This window comes from Bactrocera latifrons, unplaced genomic scaffold (genome assembly GCF_001853355.1).
Source record: "Bactrocera latifrons isolate USDA-ARS-PBARC rearing strain unplaced genomic scaffold, ASM185335v1 scaffold_175, whole genome shotgun sequence".
NCBI classification, from domain to species: Eukaryota; Metazoa; Arthropoda; class Insecta; order Diptera; family Tephritidae; genus Bactrocera; species Bactrocera latifrons.
The window spans coordinates 530675-553886 of NW_017535241.1; the positions used below are offsets into that span (position 1 = coordinate 530675).

At 33.3% G+C, this 23212-nt stretch overlaps 1 protein-coding gene across 2 annotated transcripts in view; it reads right to left on the bottom strand.

Annotated features, from left to right (window-relative positions):
* LOC108967078 (diuretic hormone class 2) overlaps positions 1-23212 on the bottom strand; it is a 46458-nt gene that overhangs the window by 10343 nt on the left and 12903 nt on the right. The window contains exon 1 of one of the 2 annotated variants that reach the window (XM_018930323.1): positions 7609-7692. The exons of the other annotated variant lie outside the window; for it this stretch is intronic. The gene's annotated coding sequence lies outside the window, so the exon portion shown is untranslated. Of the gene's footprint in view, positions 1-7608; positions 7693-23212 lie in introns of those variants that run through there. 2 annotated transcript variants of the gene reach the window in all.

Genomic DNA, 23212 nt, shown 5'->3' on the forward strand with positions numbered 1-23212 from the left:
GCATATACACCCCACTTATGTGTGAGAATATATATTTCGCTATACATATGTATGTGTATGTTTGTTTGTGTTCTTAACGCTTGCCAAATAGCACCAGGCGACCTGCTTGGTCCGCAGTTCCTGCCAAAAATGCTCGGTGGCAGGCAAAGCCATGCCACAAAGAATTGCTGTAATACTCGCACAAACACGCATACACTTTTCTCTCTATATATATGTATCATATATCATCTTTATGTATCATAGCTGCTATCCTCCTGTGGCTGCACTCAGCATTTGGCTTGGCTTCTTGTTGCGCATTTTCGCCGCTTCAGATTTTTGCAATTGCAGCTGCGCCTTTTGTTTTCCCTCGCAAACACTTTACAACTCATAACGTTTGGCTTTGTTTCTGCTGTGGGTTTCGCTGGTCTCTGCAGATTTTCATAATTTCGCAACTATTTAGACACGCGTAAAGTACACTTAAATAACTCCAGCCTTGGCGGTAAGTGGATTTTTGGGTGAATCACAAAGTGTACTAAACACATGTTGCACAAATAACCGAAACATACCCCCAAACGTACAGCAAGCATACCCGAAACTTACGTAATTGTTGTACTAAATAAATACTTGTGCTTTGGGTTCAAGTAATGTTGGCATGACTACACATATGAGACAACCCTTTTTGGCTTCAACTTTATAAGATTTGTAAGTTAGTTTAGCTATTTACATCTGATCGCAATTGATATTTGGGAATTCAAGGTCCGTAATCCTTTATTACGCATTTTTGGGATTTTCGTAATCAAAAATATGATCTCGGATATTGTCTTCTCTTGCAGAGACGATTGAGAAAAAAACCAGAAGAACCACGGTCTGTGATTTTTTTAGTAAGAATTTTAACGATTTTTGTAATCCCATTTAATTGAATTAAAATTGGATTCCCAATATTGGCGTCCCTTGCAGAGATGAGTGGGAAAGGATCCGTCTAAAGTAAACAATCGAGTGGGAGGTGGTGTCTTTTCAGCCAAATTAGATACCAGAAGTGCCTTCCGTCTACCAGACAACTGCAGTGACTTCTCAGTGGAAATCACATCACATCAATTAAACTAAGCCTTATTGTTCTGACAAGGAGTGTGCGCACAAAATCTGATTTTAAATCACTAAAGTCTCTTAAGTGAGGTTATCTCTCAAAGATAGTGAAAAAATTAATTTATCTCTTAGTTGATCTAATAACCTTTCAAAGAGCAATGGGTTTGAATACATTGTGATATTCCTGGAAATTGTGAAGCAGATGAACTAGCCGGTATAAAGACAACACTACAATTAGACTGCAGAAAGGAGGGTTTATAAGGTTAACGTCAAACGGTCGTGATAGAGTCGGAGTCAAATCAAATAACTGCTAAGCATTTAGTGACGATCAAGGGAGTTTCCTGGAAACTGTGAAGCAGATGAGCTAGCCAGAACAGAAACCACATTACAATTAGACTCCGTATTTACCACTTGTAGACGTTTAATCGCCAAACATATTGCAAATAGTCTCGATAGAGTCAATTCTTAACTTGCTCAACAAGCAGGCAGACGTTGCATGAATGGACTATTGGCAATATATGCCGACTATTAAAGTTCAAAAGGAATAACATAAGAACCCTAGTAGTAATGCTAACAGATCTTTAATTGGCAGACATGATAGCAGACTAGGAAAACCTAATACTCACTATTGTACAAGCTTTAAGGAGGTAGACGAACAGGTGACTATAAAACTTATTCTATGCGGATCTGAAACTATTGGTCGCGAAAGTTTCTTGTCTTGAGGTTGCATAAATAAAAGCTTTCGAACTGATGAATTTCATCGAAAGAACAGGTGGTTCAGAGAAGATGCAAAAGAGTGAGGGGATTATACTCTCGTTGATTTCACAAAGGATCTCTTAAATACCCAGTTGCATCACTCTGCCTACCTAGTACGAAGCTGTTACTTTAGATTTAGTCGAAATATATAAGTTCTAATAAAACGAAATACATTGTTTTCCAATAGGTGACTTTAGTGAGCTTTTTCTCATGTTGTATAAGTGGGACCCAGTTACGCTATACAACATTACAAACAAACGATTTCAAACTAAAATATTCTTATCAGAAAACGTTTTGACTCAGTGATAGATACCAGCAAAGAGAAATATTGGCTACAAAAATTAATTTAAAAACCCATGTAAAGGCTATGAGGTTGGACCGGTTTTCCACGAGCACACTGATAACTGGTGAGCCGGAGTCGAAGCTGGATCAAAGTCGGATAGCCAAGCCATTAATTAACGGTCTGGAGAGCTTTACTATATTTGATGAGATTGGCAAAGACTCTTCTATTATGGGCAGTTAGCCTACAACCAAACGCCTTATTTGCAACTGTACTTTCGTTTGAAGGAAGAAATCACCCAGAAGTGAACATTTTAGGCGAATAGGTGAGAAATAATGTTTCATAAGGTTAGCGCAAGGCCTCATACTTCTATAGTGACTCAGCAGAAGCTCCAGGGGCTTGGTTGGAGAGTTCTGGTGTGTCCATCTTATACATAGTTCGCAGCATGTGATTACTATCTGTTCTTGATTAAAGTGAATTATTGAAAAATTCTTTAATACAAATATACAAAAAGAATTTTGAAAAATAACACATTTGAGTAGCTTTTACCTTATAAATATAACCTCAATTCGGTTTCTAACAAAACAGTAGTATTTGAAGGAGAACTTACATAGTAAACTCCAAAACACACTAACTAATTCTACTGGCATGAAGTCGACAAACTTTAAGCAAACAATATCTAGCAGACTTAAAGAAAATTACCTGAAACAATTCTCACAAATGCCGGTGCTACATTACAATAATTAACCATTCGTTTAACCGGCCTAGGTTTAGCGATATAACACTGCTGGAATTAGGAAATCGTTAGCTTTCAGTCTACATTTACTGGAATTACTTTAAGTTAGAAAGAAGAATGACACTGAAGAATTGAAACAGATTGTAAAAACCCTTATATTCGAGAAGAGTGGATTTCAAAAGCAAAAAATTGCGAATGCGACGACTGTTTGTTGGATGACAGGAGATATTTCGTCTTGCTCTCGATCGGGTGCTGTTTGTAGATCCTCTTTTAACGGGTCTTTTTCCAGATTTGGGAAATGGTGAATATCTAGTAAATTGTTGATTTTTTGAATTGTTGTGGACTTTAATCTTTCACACAATACGCTCGATAGAAGCTTATATGCGATAATGAGGAAGCTTATCCCACGGTAGTTGGCGCAGATTGTAGGGTCTCCCTTTTTGTGGATTGAGGTAGAACACAAATAAATTCCTATCGTGGGGTATGCTTTCATCCGACCATTCAACAAAGAAGCTGATGCATGCTCCTTATCAGTTCTTCACGCCTTTTTGAAAAGGCCTTAGACTTGACTGAGTTGTATCAAAACAAAGCTTTAGACATAGCTTAGCTCTGATTGAAGTACTTGAGTTTTGTTTTAAAAACTCACCTTTGAAAATTTCGAGTGAGATTTTGAGTCAGAAGGCAGGGCTCTTATCTTCAGCTATTCTGTTCTTAAACTGTGACTACACCATTATTATTTTCAACTGATCCCTCTTTTTTTAAGAATTTTACTAGGAGCATAATTTTCTTTTCGGTTTACAGTATTATCCCACCCAGACACGACATAATTTGAAACTAATCCCTTGCATTCAAAGTACAACTCTACTGTTTCATTTTGTATGCTCGTCGCCGCTGTCTACTCTCCTTTTAATCGCTTCCTATGCTGTAATACTCAACACTAAATCTAGTTTTCGTTTTATGATAAAGGAATGCAAAACTATTTCTCTCACTTTTTATTTCCGTGAAAAGTAATACGTTTATGTAATTTGACTTAAGCCCATAAAGACTCAACTCTCTTTTGATGGTTACACCAACAAGTTTAAGCTTGAGCTCTTTAAAAGTAAATGTAGAAGCGACCACACTGAGTTAATGCAATTTAGAGTACACAAAGGGGGCTTAATTCGAAGAAAATTGTAATTTAACGAATCTACTACTATTTTAAGGCAAAGAAGTAGAAATTTATTCTCGTTATGCTTGAAATTAAGCAATCAGCTAAGCGCATTCCACAAAATTATTTACCAGTGCGACAGTTGTTCGTGCCTTGTGGCATGAAATTTCGCTTTGCCCTTTAACTGTATGTTTGCTACACTCATATTGCATTCCACAACTCCAACGAGGCACAGCAGGAGCGCCAACAAGCCACACAGAATTCAACGACCAACAAAAGTCTTCTGATGACTATCAATTTCGAGTCTGTTGAAGAAAAACCAAATCAAAGTCAGAACAGTATGACTGCATGATTAGGCAGTTGTGGGTATGCCGAGCTGTGGCTGACCACCTGTGGCGCTTGCTAAATCAAACTATAAGTGCCACTAAAATATGTCGGTGATTGGCGAAAAAATAATGTTTAAATGAGTGCTAAGAGCTTTTGAGCTTGGATGAGCTACGGTGGGAGGCATGTTGCAGAATGATTATCGTAATGAGTGGTTTTGCAGGGATAGAAAAAAAGCAATAAAATAAATCAACAATACAATTGTGAAAATGTTGCAAATATTCGGCAAATCATGACAACATATGGAGCACATGAAAACTGCTTAACTTAACGCAAATTGCAGAATATTTTCCTTGAATATTAGTAAATTTATTTAATGTTTCACACATTAAATATATAAACAAATTTAAGAGAGCATTTTGAAAGCAGGAGAGCTCTACTTATTAAACGTTTTCTATACGCCAATTCACTTCTCGATACATTTAAGCTCTACTCTTTTTAGGTATCCAGTTTGCAAACTCTTTTTAGTTATGTGAATTTCTCCAGCTTTTGCTTCTTCGATTCACCACTCTTCAAAGTATAAATTAGATTAGATCGTAGGGCATCAAGGGTGTAAGAACTTTAAGCTCCTAGATATAGATCACCAGGCTATTATAGATCGATTAAGTGCTTTGAGCATGCCACAAATGTGTTAAGGTAGCTAATACTTCAGCAACTCCCCCAGATTCACCTAAAGTGTGTCTATCGAGCTGTTGCAATCTCAGTCTCAACCTCGCATTCAATGTAGCTTGGAAAATTTGTGTTCGACAAGATATGTAACTTCACTCCATGTGAGCCTATTGAGCAGTGTTCAATTCGAACGTTTACAATAGTGGCGATATTAACCCTATTTTGAGGAAATATTTACTGGAAATCTTGCGTTGCACTTTGATCCAGAATAATCTCACAGCCGCGCAAGTTTTAGTTTTCCACCAGCATTTGTCAAACTCAGGGGAGGTCCATAGATCCACGTTGTCATGCTTATGAAAATAAAGAAGGATACCTCATCGTAACCGTCAATGGAGGTCATTATCGCGACATAATAACCGACTATTTGAAGCTTGAAGTTATAGCTCGTAATCTTGGCTCTAATTTGGTTTCAATTAGACAGCACCACTTCCTACACCTTAATCAATGAATTTATTGAGAGAACACTTCGACATAGATAATTCCACGTTTTAGGCAGGCCAATTAGCCACCAAAATCGTGTGATATCACATCATTAGACCTTTTTCCCTGAGGATATGTAAAATGCGGAAAATCCCGCTTAGAATCATGCCTTGGAGCTAAATATCACGGATGTCATTCGTCAATTAGCTGTCGAAATGGGCGAACGAGTCATCGAAAATTGAACTCAACGGATGGGACATCTGAGACGTAGCCCCGACCACATTTGAAAGAGATTATCTGTAAAAAGTAAATAATAAAGAATGTTCTTTTAAATGATTATAAACTTTCCTTCTCTGTTTTTCTTTAGTGAAGTGAAGGATGTGCTTTCCACCTTATTCAACATTTGTCGAGGAAGTACAGCTAACTTTTTGTACCTGACGATCTATCAGATTTATATTTCTTTACTACTTTTTCTTTATGGAATTTATAGTTTCTCTGATTAATTAGAAGAAGAAAAAACTTGTGAAGTATTTTTTACAAGAAGATTAATGCGGTAAAATCTCCCATATCATAAGAAGAGCTTGGTCTTGGATATCCAGAGAAAAATGGAACCGCTTTTAAGTGATAAGATGTAAAAGATGTGTTTTTCGTATAACTTATCGTCTCCCTTTCTATTCTGTTACCTTTTTCAGCTCTTACAATTAAATTGTTATAGCTGAAGATCGCTCGGAATTTACAGAAAGAGTAACTGACCAAGAGCAGATATTTGAGCTAGAATTATAAGGTATTTGCGCAGCTCAAAGTTTTTGGTAATTATTTTAATCCTTATGCTTGTAGGTCTGCAGTTCTCAACAAGTTTATAAAACTTTTTCTTTAAGTCTAAGCAGTGCTACAAGCTAATATATTGGAATACTCGTAAGATATATCATAAAATATATAAATGTTTTTGAAGGGAGCTTTACTTTAGGTGGTTCTATATATAAAATAAAAACACTTCTTAAACATTTCTATATTTCATGATACATATATCTTACGAGTATTTCATTATATTACTTGATCTTCCATTTTCATCAATCTAATAATGATAATTCAATAATAAATATTGAAATTTATTGCCGCTCGTGTTGAAATCTTAAACCAGCTACTCGACTAATGTATTATGACCAAAGTTTAATGAGTTTATGAATTGTAATTACATTTCTATTTTTACTAGAACAAATGCAAGATTGCTTTATCTATTCAAATATGCATAAGTTGACCGAGTAAATTAGCTTATCTTAGAAAGTAAATGAACTTTTTGCATAGAAATATTAAAGATGCATGAAAATAAAGCAAATATACAGATTGTTATATAATATGCTTGGATTTATGTTTTCTAGCGCGTGCTTGCGGAAATGCAAAAATGTATACCACTGCTGATAATATGACTGGCATTGACTTCAAAGCGGAAATCGGAGTAGAAATGATAAAGTAAAAAAATAAATAATTTTTTCTTTCCTTTCGCCGTAGCATTGACAGGAAACTGTCCACACTACGAACAGGTGCGAGTAGTGGTAGCACATGCAACAAGGAGATGTAGAAACTACAGATTGGATATGACACTGATGTAATTGAATTAATGTGTAAAGTGTGCTATGTAGCAAGCGCTGTTATTGTTGATGTTGTTGTTATGATTGGTTCTAACTTACTTACAGCAGCACGAAGTGACTAAATGACCAAACGAGTGACTGTTTGAATGACCAGCTGCGTCTAGTTGATGGTAAGTTACAGTTATTTTGTCGGGAGTCAGTTGGCAATAACTGCTTGCCTAAGAAATAGATGTGAAGCAATCAATGCAAGTGAGTAACTACGTTGAGTAGATTGATGAATGATCTTCTCTGCGTTGCGCTTTTATATTATTGTATATTAACAAGTGTTTGTTGTTGTTTAAAATGTAATAAATGACCAAGAATAAATGACCAAGTGGTAGAATGTGGCAAAGATAGCTAGTTTGGTTGACATACAAACGATATCTGTGCTAAGTGACGGCATATTAGCTTATTTCACAGAATAATTACATAATGCGTAAAATTATTTAATTTATGTATTTGTGGGTGTAACTGTATGATATTTCATGAATTTATAATAGATTGCCGTCATTTTGCTTCTACACACCTTATCTAGCAGTTTTTTCTGTTTCTGTTGCTATTTATCTCTCGTCGTTTTCACCCCTGTTTCTGCCTTTCAATTGGCAGTAAGCGATTCTGCAGCTTTTTCTGTTTTGTTCCAATTTTTTTGTTATTGAGTCTTTTTTGTTTTTCTGGTTCCTTTAGCAATTAGTATTAACCATGGCTGCTACTCATCCTGTTTCCGTTATTTTTTTAGTTTCTTTTATTATTGATATATCCGGCTTTTTTCTCTTTTCTTGTTACTTTTCAATTAATATTAACCTTTTCTACTAAATCCTCCTGTTCTTCTATTACAGTTTCTGTTTCTGTCGCTGTAAATGTGACTATGAATATTTTAGTTTTCTTGTTGTTTTTCGATTATCAAACCTCATTTCTACTGTTAATTTTATTTCTGTATGATATATTGTATATTCTGGTATTAATTCTGTTGCTGTTTCTGTCCTTGGCTTTTTTCCTTCTTCGGGTTGTTTTTTAAAAACAATTTATTTTTGTTGCTATTTTTTTCCTTTTCTGTTATTTTTCAACCGTTTGAAACCGTTTCTACTGCTCATTCTGCTTCTGTTGTGGGTTCTGGTTCTGGTCGTATTCCTGTTTCTGCGTTTATATCTCCTTTGCTCTCTCTTCATATTATTTCACTTTTAACTTGCTACACCCACGTCGATGTTGCAATATGCGATTTGCGTAATAATTAAGAATGAATGAAGTTTAATAATTTAGATTTATCAAGCAATTAAAGTGTGAGTTCAACTATAAGCATGCATAAATCTATATTTAAATGTTTTAGTTGTTAAAATGTCTGCTCATTGAGTTTTATCGCTCAACTTGCGACGCAGCTGTCAGATATATATTTTTTGTTAATTTAATCATTTTCAATTGAGTTGCCACTGGCGCAACATGTTACTTGCGGGCCTACGTGCCGTATGATTAATGTCCCAGCGGTCAACTTTCCATATACTAGTATTTAAATGGCTACTTATTTAATTAGTAACACAAAATTTAACCAAATTATAGTTAATAGTTTAAAGCAATGTCAGATTTCTTAAATTCAATTAAATTTAATGTTGCTTTTATCACTAACCTTCATTACATTACACACAATTTTCGAATCAAAGTTCAAATTATGGCTAGAATTTTTAATTTTGTCATTACTCACACAATATTATATTCGTCTAAACACGCCCACTTGGCTTCCGCTTTGTGATGAATCTCTTTTTACGCATTTGCTCATCAAAAGCACATCTTTGCGGTTAGCACGCAATTAAGCGTTTCTGTGTGTGGGAATTTTATGTTTCCATTCCAGTTGACTGCTAGCTATGGCAAATATTTCCAAAACAACAAAGTCAAACCGTTTATACATTGCGTTTGCGGTAGTAGGGTCAGTAAAGTGCCATCAACGAGTCGAAATATTTCTTAAATATTTCTTAAATATATAAAATTATATACAGTGGTTGATTTTCACTTAACTGACGCCTTAAAATAATTGAAATTAATTGTAAACCAATTTATTTTAATGGAGGAATATTTTGGTAAATAAATTTGATCAATTAAAAGTACAATTTGTTGAGATTTTTCTAAATTGGTTTACTTATCGGCAACAAGTGATCAAACCAATCAACAGAAGATTGAGAGAAACCGGCTTTTGAAGACTCAAAAAAAAATTTTGCTGTAAAATGCTTTTACTCTACTTCTTCTACCTTAGCAAACCAATCGTGGGTCGGTCTAAAGAATACAAAATTTCGCCAGTTGCCTCTATCCTATGCGAGGTCACTGCAGTTATACATCTCAAGTACAAACAGGTTTCTATGCACTTGGTCCTTCCATTGGAGCTTTCTACGGGAGCTTTATCTTCCATTCGAACGACCTAGCCTAACCAACGCATTCTTTGGATTCATACTGTACGTGGTTCCATCTTCTTCGATATTAATCGGCCATGCGGAAGACTTACATGATTTTGCAGAGAACAGTTCTCTCGAACGCTATAAGGGCTTTCTCATCTCGTTTCGTCATAGTCCATTTTTCTGCGGCGTATAATAAATTGGAACTGCCTACAGATCCCAAAGTAGCACTTCTAGGCAAAAGTTACTCTGAGTTTAATCTCCGGCGATAGGTTATTGATGGAATTTATGTTGGTTCCGAGGTATGCAAAGTGTTTAAATTTTTCAATTTTTTCAAATTAATAGCTGTCAATCGCGACGTATTTCCCAAAACGCAAGGAATCTTTTACAACTTTTGGCGTCGTCTTTAAATGCTTTGCTTCACTTATTGTAAAAAAATATCTGAGACAAAATGACTGTGAGAAAGAAGAGAAGAAATCCTACACTTTCTTTATCAAAAAGCCTATTCGATGTCAGTGCTGAAATAGAAAAATCAGCTACTCGACGAACTTTCCATTCTACGCTTTTTGTACTAATTTTCATAGGCAATAATTCCAGAAGCCAAAACAATTATTACTCCAAAAGGTTCTTTTAGAACCATCTCCACAAAAAAGGAAGCTGAAAATCAAGACGAGAATAAAATATTTATCTTCAAAGAAATAATATATATTTTTTATTAAAATTTTTTGTTTCAAAAAAAAAATTTTTATTTTTTCAAATAATTATTTTCAAGGAAATTTTTTTATATTAATATTACTATTTTAACAACAGCATATTTTTTATATACCAAAACTCACCGTCCATCGTTTGACTTCAACATCTTATCGAACTACCTTTAACCGAGGTCCCTACCTCCTTATGACAACCACAATTAAGATGTAATAAAAAGCGCGCTCACACAAAATGTCAGCTACATACTATATATATACTTACAGCAACATACATAAGTATGTAAGATATAGAAGCAGGCATGTCAACCCAAGCTACATATAAAACATGCCACAAGTTGACCAATTGACTGCCTTATGCTGGCAGATCCTACCCGAACCTTTTTTTGCAAGCAGTCATGCAACATCTGCTCGCCTTATCAGACAGCAATTGGCCGTTTACAAGCGGAAAAAATAACAAAAACCAGAAATAAGCAAAAAAGAAAATTTCACCAACAAGCCTTGAAAGAACTAAATTCGTGCAGGACATTTCACATATTGTACAAATAAAGAAATCGAATTTTCCGCTTGAGCTGACACTAATGCGAAACTCACTCCGATCTGAAGGCCGCAGCAAGCAACTCGCCATAAACACACACACACACACACACCAAGTAACTCTAATACTACAACAACAATAAAAGTGGACATTTGGTACAAAATTTCGATATTCGATTCGGTATTTTTAGTAGCATTTGTACGTATTTATTTATTTTTCCGGCTTTTCAAACTACACTCTCTTACTGTGTTTGTTTGTGTTGTGTATTCACCAGTTGCTCATCTGTGGACAGTAAACGATTTATTAGCTTGGATAAATAGCACAGTGCAAATGCATTGATACGTGAAGTGCCATTCGTTTATATGAGCATCATCATTTTACTCCGCGGCAGTAGCGTGAGCAACTGGTTTATTGTTCAATCCAAAGCTCGCTGGCCACATGCTGACTTTTTCCTCCATAAAAACCTCCCACAAATATGCGTTTATCAATCATTTATTTTCCAAAATATGATTTATTGTGCAGTCAGCATTTGAAATTTGTTTATTTGTTTGTGTGTAGGTCTATATAAATACACGTGATGGACAGTAATCAGTTGAGTTTTATGGTAAAAGTGGTTATATGCCTCATTTTTGGCTTTATGTATTTGTGGCAGAATGTTATTATGTACTTTTATTTGACATTTATCTGTTGAGCTCATCATTTTTCGTTACAAATTTATGAATGAGTATGAATCTAAACTTGTTTTTTAGTAGCGACAGTTCATTATGCCAAAATATTACTACCTCGCAGGTGCGTCATAAAGCGCTTGAAGCATTTGTTTGCGATAAAATAAAAATACAAATTATGTAAAAACGATTGAGTTTAACGCACAAAGTGTGGAGATAATAAATGTTAAAGGACTTCGTGCCGTTTATATTGAATGAGTGGTTTGAGCAAGAAATTGTAAGACTTGGTTCATATTTTTGAAGAGGAGAACATATGTATATGAAAAATAAATTAATAACTTTAAAATGATGACAAATTCTTAATATTTTGCTCCCACAGGCCAGCAAACACACAAAAGTGAATATAATATATTTAGTCGTCGAAAGAGTCTTTTCGTAAATCTAATCAAAATTCAACTTATTTCATTTTTATATTTCTACTAATAAATAAATAAACAAGTATTTTGGTCGACAATTTTTTGTCATTTTTCCGTTAGAGACATTATTCCATCAGTGTAAATCGAAATTTCCCAAAACTATAAACTCGAGTTTATTGATCATTTTAGCGTTTAAAGCTAATACATAATGGCTCCATTTTTCCTAATTTTTTACATAAACGATAACTATATAGTTAAACTCTCACAATTTTTTATGGTTTACTCGAGTTAATTGAAAAAAACTTGATTCATTGATTATCTTGGTTGATTATCCACTTTTTTAAGCAACTGACAGTACAAACTCGCCCTTAGCGATGCTTTCTCAAATTCTATTGGTAAAAACGAGTTTATTTATAAAAGTTTTTCGTTTTACGCTTTTTTAAAATACTAAAAGTACAAACTCAACTTAAGCGATCATTTTGGAATTTAACTCTCACAAATTTTTTTTTTTTTGGTAAACTCGTGTTTACTGATAAAATATTTTTGTTTCTCCATTTTCGCAAACTATTAAAAGCAGAAACTTGACTTTAGCACTTATTTTGTAACTTAAATTTCACAAATTCTTATGGCAAACTCTAGTTTACTAATAAAAAAAATTTAAGGTTTGAAAATACATTATTGTTCTACTTTTACTGATTTACGAATTTAATAAACTCGAGTTTATTAATAAATTTGGGTGGAAAAATCAAGTGGTTCTCAATTTTCTCTAATTGCTAAGACCACATCCTCAAATTAATTATTACTGTTGGTATTTGAAGCTGATAAAATATTATGGTTTTTCATTTTCCTAATTTGCTGAGACCAAAGATTCGAGTTTAATGTTAATTTTCGAGTTTAAGTCTACAAAAATCCCTCGATTTTCATTTTACTTAAACTCGAGTTTATTGTTAATCATGGTGTTTAATGGCGTTCTTCTTTTTCTTAACTTCAACTGTTTTTTTTTTTTTGTAAGACTGAAACATTTTATAGTTATACTTTTTCTTAATTTACATTGACCACAAATTCAAATTCTTTGATAATTTTAATTTTGTTATTCAAAGTTAATAATTTAATATTTTTGACTGATAAACTACGTGATTCTTCTTTTTCTTGAATTATTGAATCGAAAAACTCGAATTTATTGATACTATTGACAATTTGCTGAAATAAATTCGAGTAAGGCTCTTTCAGCCAAAGTGATTAATAAGATCCTTATCTTTCTTCATTTTCCTAAATTACTGAGCCTACAAAAGCGGGTTCACCTATAACTTTGGAGTTCAAGTGTCATAAACTCCTTTGAGAACAACTTTTCTTAATTAATGAGATCATTAACTCGAGCTTCTTGATAAAAAAAATTTTGGACTGAAAATTTATTGTTTTGGTGCTTTTATTAATTTTATGAGGCCACAAACTCGAGTTTATTAATAAATTTGGGTATAATGCTGACAAAATATTGTGGTTATTCTTTTTATCAATTTAGTGAAACGAGATGACAAACTCAAGTTCATTGACAATTTAGAATTAAAATTTGACAAAATCTTATTTATTAAATTTTTTTGTTGTAGATTTCAATACATCTATAATCTGTTTAAATAAGTAAAACAATAACTAAATTTCATGAATAAATTATTATGGTTACCGCAAAACTTTTTTGACAACTTATTATTATTTTTTTTTTAGTTTCCTTAAACCAATAACTAAAGTTTAATGGCATTTTTTTGGCTGAAAATATATTAAAGTTAGATAGAGGAAAGACAGAGAGGGTAAAGAAACCGAGTTGATATAAATAGAGAGAACAGCAGGCAGGGAGAAATGTTGTTCTCCTTTTCTTTAATTTTCTGAGTCCACAAACTCGAGTTTATTAGTTTAGGTTTTAACATCATTGATTGACAAAAATTTTAGAATTCAGCGAAATCTTCCCGTAACTCACAACAATGTCAATATTTTTGATATTTATAGGAAATAATTTTTTTTAATAAAATTCTGCCGCTCACTTGAAAAATTTACTCTGATATTTACTGCTAAATTTGTTAAATATACTCGTATTACAATATATTAAATCAAATAAAATTATATATTTGTAAATATTTACAATAAAAGTTGGCGCGGTTCATGATGTAAGCGGGACCTAGCTTGAAACGCTCCAGCGGAGGTAGATCTTAAAGTTTATTGTTAGCCTGAAGGATATTTCTATTGAAATAGTCAGATCCTTATCTGTCCTCACATCACCATATTGTCAAAAAAGTGTTTTATTCAACTTTGAGTTTGTTAAACTCAAAAGACTTCTTCTTTTAATAGGGAGTTTATGTGCGTGAAACACTATTGAAACTATTATGTCTAAATATCGAATTTACTTCTTGTATTTGAGATTGTTCAACTGTTGAATTTAATTCTTCACAACTTAAGTGAAGAAGATAAATTCATTTTTCTTAAACTCGGAGCTTTAAACTGGAGTTAGTAAGTCAACTTACTTCCTTTATCTGAGAATACTGAGCTTTTCCATTTAAACCTTAACTAGTAAAAGTTGAAGAAAATAAACTCATATTTTGTAAACTCGGAACTTTAAACTCAAGTTAGTAAGTTAACTTCCTTCTTTCAAGTGAGAATATTGAACTCTTTCATTTAAATCTTAACTAGTTAGGGTTGAAGAAAATTAACCCGTATTTCTTAAACTCAAAACCATAAACTCGAGTTAGCACGTGAACATACTTTTTTACTCACTTTTTATGTGATGTTGTTGAATTCATCCATTCCATTCTAATAAAGTTAAGACTGAAGAAAGTTAACTCGTTTTTCTTAAACTTGAAACTTTAAACTCGAGTTGGCGCTTGAATTTACTTCTTTTATTGACAACTTCACAGGCTACAACTGAATTAGGTAATATCTCCCAAAGCTATGTAGGTCAATGAAAACAAATTTGAGTCTTACTCAGCAAATTTGACTAATTTAATTACAACAATTTCATCTATCTAGTTTATATAACCAAACAGGTGAATGTTTACTTAATTATTTATAATTTGTTGTGTATAAATACAACAAAATTTACTTCAGAGCACACTATTCAGCTCTTAAAATAAGCGAGATAAAGATAAAGATTTCTTAACAGGAAACAAATTACTCACAACTAATTGCGCAGGAAATTTAAATTTGATGAAGTACGAGAACTCGCCGAGCTTAAATTGCCTTACGCATTTAATTATAAGCCTCGTTAAATTCAAAACATTATTAAGTGTACATACGCAGCTATTCGTACACTAACTGTAAATACGAGTTCTTATTGTAAATATGTAGTCCAACTGTGAATACGAACTCCTACATCGAATATGTAACTGTGAATACGAGCTCTAAATGTGATACGAATTCATACTATAAATATGTACTCTAACTGTGAAGACGAGCATATTTATACGCATGAATGTGCGTTGTTGAACTGAACTTTATCTAATGCCGACCAAATCTGCTTTTTGACTTATGAAAGCAACATTAAAGAATGTTGATTAAAACAAATTTTTCAGCGAAAATTCAACGGTACATATTAAAGTCACAATAACAAGGGAAACATTACAAAAATATGCTTAAATCAAGAGCAGAAAATTGAGATGCACGCAAAAAAGTTTAGCAGCAGCATGAAACCTGCTTATCGCAATATCAAGCAGACTTTTAATTTCGATGCGAGCATTTTTACCAATTGCGTATACAGCGACGCGCAGCTCTTGTGGTCAGAGAAACAAAAACCGAAATAAAATTCAGGCATATTTTTCATATCGCATCTCTTCCGTTTTATTATGATTATAATTTTTCGTGTTTTTTTTTGTTTTTTTTTACGACTGTTTTGTTTTTGCTTTAGCTTTTTTTTTTGCTTTTTCTTATTTTATTTTTGTTTCCATTTTTATTAATATTTTGTTATGACAACACGTTTACCACAAACTGTATTCAAAAATAAAAAGCATTAGCCCAAAAACAAGCTACAATAATCCACAATCACAAACATAGATATTTACATACACACAACAAGTATTTGTCAACACACACACTGACCTTCAACATCTAGCACACACTCTGACAATCACCATCTCAAACACATACACACGCATTCTCACGAGCCTATATTTGTTTAAATTATTTGCTTTTGCTCATCATTTTTATTGTTATTTTATGATAAATGCAAATAATATTGTGCTTCAAGTGCGTAAGTGGGTGACAGTCCATATAAGTCATAAGGGTTATCCGAAAGGACATCGCTAATAAAAAATTACATTTGCTTTAAGGGGCAAAAATGTACAGGTAACAAAAAATTTTAAGCAAATAATCTCCGAAATGCTTTGATGAAAGTGAGTTTTTAAATTTTTACTGAGAAAAATATCTTTACAGTGGGCGGAATTTTTAATGGCATTTTTATGTATCTTTGTGCTTGGAAGTTAAAGTGAAATTGTGCTTTAAAATATTTGTGTACAAATACTAACTGTAACTAAAATCAATACTACTTGTATTTTAATGCTTTAATAATATATATGGTAAGTGGCATACTTTTTTCTTAAGCTGAATGCTGAATGTAGAATGTTGAAAAGAGCTGAGTAGTAAGTGAAAATGTGAAAGTACTTAAAAAATTTAGCAATTATTTGAACCCTAAAAAGCTATTCCATGCTAAATATTTATAAATTTTCTCTACTCTAATGAACTCGATTGACTACCTTCTCTGCGTAATTTGGTTAACTTTTTGAGTTCCATCAAATTGTATTTTTTCCAAAATTTATCTATATCTGAATATATTTTCATGGTGTTACAAACGGTGCCTGTTAATTTTTTCGATGGTTTCCTTTACAGTGAACAACTTTAAATATCACATAGATCATCATCATTTGAGTGCCATACGTCCGATCGGCGAAAGTATTACATTAAAAATTAGCAACTTATTTTTCAGACTTCTTGGGATAAGGATACAGCTTTAATCTCTCTTTAGTTTTATGTGATCTTTTCAAGTGCACATCTTAGCGATTGTAATCGCCAAATATTTTTCTCATGTGTATGTTGGTAGCAGCTATTCAAATTAAGCCACTGGGAGTATACTACTTTTACTGACTTTTAACTGTTGATGTCAATGTTCCATTTGGTGAACAACAGTTGTAGGGCATTCAATTGCAGCTGCAGCTTTCTGGAAACAGTAGTAAGGTTATCACTTGATACTAGCAGTGCAGTGTCATCAGCATAGGCTACCGTCATTGTGGAGTCAGAGTTAAGCACTGGAAGGTCTGCTGTATAAAGTATGTAGTGGTCAGGGGTGAGTATACTTTCTTGGTGCACGCCAGTCCGAACCAATCTCTAAAGCGATTGAGCAGCACGCCACTTAACGGAGAACGTCCGACTGTGCAAGTAAGGCTTTAGCAATAATAGGCCTAGATGCCAGACATTGTCAAATGTTTGTCGGACGTTAAGGAACACTGATGAGCAAAACAAAAAGTAACTTGATGTAGGTTAATATAAAGCAACTTCAAGTCGAATTAAGGACTTAATATGGATAAATTATTTTCTATGAAGAAATGTACTGATCTTGAGCAAGCAGTTTGAATTAGAAATCGTATTTTATAGTTGTATAATTACAATTTTTTTTCGGAAATTGTGGGATTTACTTGACCAAAAATGTTTCCTAAAAATAACTTGTCAAATGAAAATGTTTTGCTCAGAAGGCTTGATTTTTATCGATCCGTTTTTTAGGCAGTTACATGCCAGTTCGACATTGGTGCTTTCAACAAATGAACGGCTCTTAGCGGGAGAAGGACTTGTGCCAAATTTCATATCGATATCTCTTGAGCTATCTAAATATAGCACGAATAGTTCATTGACAGTTCTATAATAAAGCTTCTGACATCAGTATTATTTGTTTTATGAAATAGTTTGAATGTTTTGTATTGAAGGAACCCATAAAGCAATCTTAAGAAACTATTAGAGTGACCACAAAATAGCATGGTAAATGAGTATTCTTTTTTCTTTAAATGAGTCAGCCTAATCATCTATAAAGCAATCAAAATTCAGCTCAAAGTAATATATTTCATTTTTAATTTTCGACTTTTTTAATTGTTGTTGTAATATAAAAAGACAATAAGGTGTAAAAAAAGTTATTAAACACAATTTTAGAACATGAAGAAAAAGAAAGCTCTTCATATTTTTTTTAATTTTATAGTTGATATAAGATCTTAGCATATAAGATCTAATTTTTCGAAGTTGACTATCCGAGAGTAACTTTTTATGGCATTTATATTAATGAGTCTTGTAAGTGAGTTAAAGCCAAGCAACTTTGTTGACTACCTTGAATTCAAAATCTCAACTTTAATAATATATTTCAATATATGCTTGAGACACAGCGCAAAGATCTTTCCCTCTAATTTTTAAAAATATATTTCAAGTTATCTATTCTAAATGAACTGACTCATTTTTTGCTTCCAAAATAACATGTTGACTACACTGAAAGTTAGTTTTACGGATAAACCTCTTATAGAACATATATACTGTGACAACTGCGAACCAAACCATGACCCCATTGTATTTTTAAATTTTATAAAGAAGATTAACGCAAATATTGAGGTTTGTATTGGAAATCAGATGAGATGATATTCTTTTTAAATAGTAGTAAAAAAAAAGTGAGTTAATTTTCGTTTTAGTATCTCGTTGATCACACTGAACTCAAAATCGTCACCGCTTATATGGTTATATGGTTACCTGCTGAGGGTCGTATAGTAAAAACCAAATGATCTTTTAGTGGTATACCAATAAATGTTATAAAGGTGACTGAATGGGGAAGATCAAGTTGGGTTGAAGACGAACTGGATTCGTTTTGGCTATTGCGCCTCTAATAGTATGCTTCGATAACTGCTGGAGATCGCAGCCTTAAAAGTCAAATCATCTTTTGGCCGTTTTTTTTTTAGAGTTTTATGAAGCAGACTAAGTGTAAATTTCAAGTTTGTGTTGGAAATGTACTGTGTACGTTTTTTTTCTATTGTCAAAATATTTTTTCCCTTTTCGCTTCAGTACTTCAGATTAATATTATTAGCAAATCTTCTAAATAATACGTGTGCCTTTTTTCTTCTTGATAATGTCAACTCGTTCGAAGTCACATTATAACATATTTTCGAAAAATTTTAAGTTTCACTCGATTTCTAAAATTTCACTATTAAACCATTATTAGAAAATACAAAAGATTTTGAAATTAATAATAATAAATAAATTTTGTGGCTGACGTTTTTAAAGATATTTGTTTTTTGTTCAGTATGTTCCTAAAACTTGCAGAGGGATATTTTTATGGTAAAAAAACTGTGTGGAGAAGAAAATTTTTTAAATCTAAAAATACGAAAGTTATTAGAAACAAATCCTACATAATTTTTATATTTCCCACTGACTGGCATTTTAACCATCATTAATGACGTTTGTAAACCACTCACCTAATATTGTTGCATATTTATTTAGCTCTCTACACACTAAAGCTCAATAATGCTTCCGTTTGACACTAACAATCCCACTAAGCTGCTATTATTGATTAAAGATGCGATTTTGCTGCCTGCTAGGCTTGTCACTGACCTATCAAAGCACTTTAATCTCAAGCTCTGCAAGCATAATCAAGTCAATCAAATGTGTGCTGACAAACAAACATCTTGAATTTAATGTTTTTATGATTTAATCCACACAAGCTGTTGCTTATTCAATTGAAAACTTTTCAAATGACCAGCCCACACACGCATACCCACACATACACGCACACACTGTTGCAGCAATAACTGCGACAAGTGAAATGTAAAGAAATGGAAACATTGTTCTGCGCGAGTGTTGCAAGTATGAATGGAGCGTAAGTTTGTATGTATGTGTGCAAGCGCTTGTATACTTTAAGCACAGAGTAGCACACACACAAGCACATCACTTTGGTAGCATATTTTGTAAGAGTTCAAAGCAAACGTAACCGGCCACATTTAAGAATTGAAATCGTTGACACTTACAAATGTATTTTCTATGCTTAAACACCTCTAGTTATAGGCTCTAACAACAACAAATGCCTAGTGACGTGGGCTAACAATGATATAACTAACTTGTGGCTATAGTCTGCGTGTGTGAATATTGAGATTCGAACGAGTTGCGAACGGCAAGCAACGCTTCAATGCTGTGGCAATTGTTTGAAGTTGTTTTTTCCGTATTTGTTGTTGCTTTTGTTAACGTTAAAACACACATACATACCGTTGACCGCTTATAGTTGTTAGCTTGTGGTCGGTAGAGATTCGTTAGCGGCGGCTAAGTTCAATAGGAAGCCAAAGTTGGGGTTATTGTGTGATGCTTGAAAGGCACTAAACAACAACATGTTGTATACACATTTTTTTTTTTTTTGCTATCGACAACTAGACCTTCGAACATCAATGCGTTTATAAATCAGCGCTCTGCCTACACAGACACACACAAACACTTCACTTCACACAAAGTTGAACGTTTTGTTTGAATGAACTTTGCAACATGATCCACGCATACGTACATGCATATACTATATGTACGCACATACATATATCTATATATAATTTCTGTGCAACACATTCTTTTCACTTCAGCCAAGCTGCTTGCGTTTCTCGTCGCATCACAAGCGTGTATTGTTCAAAGTTTAATTTAATGTTGCTCTCTGTGGTAGTAAAATCACTCATACGCCCCGTATGTCGTTATCATTGGCTGTGCTGGTGTTATAATGTTGTAATTTTTTGTTTTTATTGCGCTATTCTGGTGACATTTTCTATGATTGTGGCTCATTTTGTTGGTATTATGTAGGAATGTCAGCCAAGAAGGTTTTTATTTTCTACAAAGTATTGCCATAATTGGTGGTTAGCAATAGACGATTGAAGAATTTCGCATAGACTGCATTTATTTGTTTTTAAAGTTACGCTTTAAGATCGAAATAACGGTATTTATATAATATATACATAAAAGCAAATAGTGGTAAAACGCAAAACTAGAATTCCTTAAAAGTATTTTTTTTAATATCCCACTCTGTTAGTATAATAACTATGTACTAATAGTAGACAAGATAGACCTGGTTCTGACTGATATACATGCATATACTATTTACTGAATCAAAAATAACTGATTTAACGGTTTATTTTACCAAATACTCTCTCTATCCAACAAATAAATCATATTTTTGTTTGAAAACAGAATCAAAGCAAGACATCACCAAGCGTATAAAGAAGAGCAAGCAAGTTTTCAATGCCCTTAAAGCGTTCTGGAACTTCTCGATCTTTACCTGAAGTACGAAAATAAAAATATTCAACTCCAATATTAAGTACACACTATTAACTTGTAATCTCGTAGCTTCTGTCTTCCAAAAGCTGCAAAGTTTTCACAGCCTTCACAAAATTTTTTGCAGTTCTTGTCCTGTCATCGTCTCTAACACACATTTGTGCACATGCAAAAACTAAATATCTGTTTTTACCGAAATTTTCAATAAAAACATCACCTAGAATGCTGCTTGTCTACAAGTGAGCTGAGGTAAAATTCGACCGGCTCTAACCTGAAGAAAAATTTTGACAACGAAATATCCGCGCTATTTGACTTCAAGAGTCAAGCTCGAGAGAAATGGAAGAATCTCATTGTAATTCTTTGCTCTTAAACACAGTGATGGAATACAATATATTTAATATAATTAAATATAATACATGGGCAAAATGAAAACATCTGACAAAAAAAGTTATTGTAAGCGGCTTTGATTTTATCAGTTGTTCAAGGTTCCCAAGAATACCATAAATTTCTTAAAATCATTTTAGTTAGTGAGTTTTAAGGAAGCTAGAAAAATATTATAAAAAAAAATCGCGGCAAACTCACCTTTGCTTGTAGGATTAAGAAGCGGAAAAAAACTTATAGCTGACTGGCGAAACGTATATGCGCACGGATCGAATGAAAAAGCTAGTTGGGCGCCGTCCACCAGTCCCTTTTGTTGATTGTGTTTGGTGTCCTCGTGTGTGGTGTAGATGATGCCGGTGTGTTGAGTGTGAGGTGTGGATGATGAATATGGTGTAAATGTGTGGAGTATGATGTGTGGATGATATGGATAGTGTAGTCGTGTTGAGTATGGTGTGTATGTGTGGGGTGTAGGAGAATTATATTAAGAGGGGGGTCAGGTGCTCATATAGCCAGAAGCGATTAATGATACTTCTGTAATTGTCTTTTATCTCTAACCTCTATCGATCTCTCTCAATACTTAAGTTTTTTTTAACATTTTTACTCCTTCCCCCCACTTGCAACCACCAACCAATCTCTCTCTCTCTCTCTCTCTCTCTCTCCATCCAAATATTTATCTATCGTGCTCTCCATCTAGCTATCCCTATCTTTATATATTCTCCTCTTTTTCTCTCATGTTTTGCTTTTTGAAATCCAATTAGTTATGCAGTGAATTATAAACAGGAGATTAATGCCACTTTTTAATTTTCAAGCCTTTATTTCTGTTATACTTTCAAAATATCTCAACTCTGTCTCTCTTCCAGTTCTTCCTCTCTTTAATTTTCTTTTTCACTACCTTCCTCATTCTTTTCCGCCCTCTTTCTCTATAATTATCTTAGCCTCTCTCTCTCTCTCTCTCTCTCTTTCCATATATCTATCTATCTTAGTCTTTATATAGTTCTCCCTATCTTTCTATATTTTTCTCCTTTTCTATTTATACTATTTCTCTACATAATTCTATATCACTCTACCTTTAATTCTGAAATTCATTTAGTTGTACAGTGAATTTTAAGCAAGATATTAATGTTATTTCTTTAATTTTCTTTCTCATCCTACTCTATCTGTGTTTCTCTGCAATTATTTCAACCCTCTCTCTCTTCCCCTTTCTCTCCTTACCTTCTATTTCGCTCCCTAATTTTCTTTCGCCCTCTTTCTCTCAAGTTTTCTCAACCACACACTCTCTCTCTCTTTCTCTATTCAAATATCTATCTAGCCCTTTCTATCCTTCTATATTCTCTTCTCTTCTTCTGTTTCTATTTCTTCTATTTCTCTCCATAATTTGGAGAAAATGATAAACCGAACCAATTTTTCACTAGTATGGTAAGTGAAGTTTTGATTTCACTATTGTGAGGGAAAATTTATATTAGATGACTTTGTAATAATGCTATGTAACAAGTAGATAAGTGCTATTTAATAGGTAGATTAATATGTTTTAAAATGTATTAACTACAAACATTGGCAAGTTGTTTCTTTTTGAAGTGAAAGGAAAAAGTATAGTGTTCGCGTATATTTTACAAGTATATGCGAAGTAGGCCTGCTCCCTAAGAAACTGCATACTTTTCGGAACCGCCAATATTAAACCACTATAGGATATGGTGACCATACAAACCAACCGATCAAAATAATGCCCTTGTATGAACATTTGTTTTTTTTTT